This window comes from Triticum dicoccoides, chromosome 5B, assembly GCF_002162155.2.
Source record: "Triticum dicoccoides isolate Atlit2015 ecotype Zavitan chromosome 5B, WEW_v2.0, whole genome shotgun sequence".
Lineage (NCBI taxonomy): Eukaryota > Viridiplantae > Streptophyta > Magnoliopsida > Poales > Poaceae > Triticum > Triticum dicoccoides.
In genome coordinates this window covers 8,492,928-8,495,008 of record NC_041389.1, presented here as the reverse complement: position 1 = coordinate 8,495,008, position 2,081 = coordinate 8,492,928, and the positions used below count along the sequence as shown (strand labels likewise).

Sequence of the window (2,081 nt, the reverse complement as noted above, 5' to 3'; positions counted from 1 at the left end):
GTACTATAGCAAACGAATTGTGTGCGCTATGACAATTTTGTACTCAATAAAAAATCCATTTAACTGAATTTGCCATGCTTCGTAAAAAATTGAATTGCCATGTTAAATGGGAAAAAAGTGCCATGTAGTATGGCAAATCTATTCTATTTTTAAAAATCTGCCCTCGTCTATTTAACTAAATTTGCCATGCTTCGCAAGAAATTGAATTGCCATGTTCAATGGGGGAAAAGTGCCATATAGTATGGCAAATCGATTCCACTTTATTAAATCTACCATGATCCATTTAACTGAATTTCACATGGTTTGTAAAAAAAACAATTGCCGTGGCCAAAGAAATAATGCCATGCAGTATGGCAAATCTATTCCAATTAACTAAATTTGCCATGGTTCTTAGAAAATAAACTTGCCATGATATAGGGCAAAAGATTGCCATGTAGTATGGCAAAACTGTTTGCCATATTTCACAAAATAGAATTGCCATGGTTACGGTGGAAAAATTGCCATGTAGTATGGCAAAAACATATTTCAATTAACTAACTTTGTCGTGGTTCGTAAAATAAACTTGCCATGGTGGAGGGAAGAAAATTGCCATGTAGTATGGCAAATGAATTGCATGCGCTATGACAATTTTGTACTAAAAAGTCCATTTAACTAAAATTTTCCATGCTTCATAAAAATAATAATTGCCATGTTCCAAGGGAAAAAAGTGCCATGTAGTATGGCAAATCTATTGCATTGCATTTAAGTAGATTTGCCAAGGTTTGTAAATTATTATTTTTGGCATTGTTAAAAAAATGACTAACCATTTCTGCCATGGTAAAATAGTGTGCCAATGTCCCAAATAAAATTTGCTACGGCAACTACTTCTAGGGATTCTGCCCATGGCAAATACTACAGAAAGGATTTGCCATGGCAACTACTCGTGGAAATTTTGCCCATGGCAACTAGTACAACAAATTGCCATGGCAAACTAATGCAGAATGTTGCCATGGCAACTATTATAGAACAAATTGCCATCACACCTATTCGTAGCAAAAGAAAAAAAACGCGCACGACAACTACTATAGGAAAAATTGCCATGGCAAGTAATCCATAATGTTGCCATGGCAACTACTCACACCAATTATTGGTTGTGCATATCGCTGGGACATTGCATGGCAAAATTGAGAAGAATGAACTAAAAGATGAAACAAAACTGTTATGCAAGCACTATCATCAGATGCACAGCGAAAATCATTTCTGATTATGCAAGCACAAAACTGTTATGGAAGCACTATCATCACATGCAACATCCATTTCTCAAGAGATAAATAAGTAGGTGATGGCAGTTTCTGACATATAGGCATGGCAATTAGAAAATAAACCACATGGGATCTTTTTTCTTGTCTTGCGTTTTGAACTGAAATCACATGGCAACTTTTACCGGAAGTTAAAATGGCAGTTCTAATGCATCCTGAACACCTCGTTTGATGAAAAAATGATGACATAAGTGTTACTAAAAAAATGAAAACTGCCATCACTAGCTACACAAAGTACTGTGAAGATTGCCATGACCAAAAAAACACAGTAAAAAGTTGTCATCTACTCCTATCTAGCCATTGCAGGAGTGTTGTGCCTCTCCTCCAATGAATTGACGGAAAGGGGTTAGGCGAATTGCTACCTGCAAGGAAGGCAGCCAACGCTGGGGCCTGGTGCAGTACGTAGCCGTGGTGGGCGCGCTCGAACTGGGGTTCCGGTCGTCGCCATCATCCCACGCTGAATCATTCAGCCCAAACCACAGTAGCTTCGCTGCTGCTGCCGAGCTCGGCGTCGGACCGGCGGGGGAGGCAGAGGTGGTTCCACGGGGTCGTCGCTGTTGGCCACCATGACCGCAGGGCAGTCGACTTCGACGACGTCCCCCGTCGACCAGCTCCTCCCGCGTTGCCGACCAGTACCAGCATGTACTGAGGGCGGGGTGTAACAGGGCAGCGGGCCTGCCCCCCTCACCTGCGCGGTCGCGCCGCAGCGAGAGCGGCACATCGGAGGCGAGCTTGACCCTTGGACGCGCGCGGTGGCGGAGGAGACGGTGCTTGGCCCCGACG

At 42.7% G+C, this 2,081-nt stretch overlaps 1 protein-coding gene across 1 annotated transcript in view; it reads right to left on the bottom strand.

Moving 5' to 3' along the window:
- Positions 1–2,081, bottom strand: part of LOC119306266 — a 38,250-nt gene that overhangs the window by 34,047 nt on the left and 2,122 nt on the right. The gene's annotated exons all lie outside the window — the stretch shown is intronic.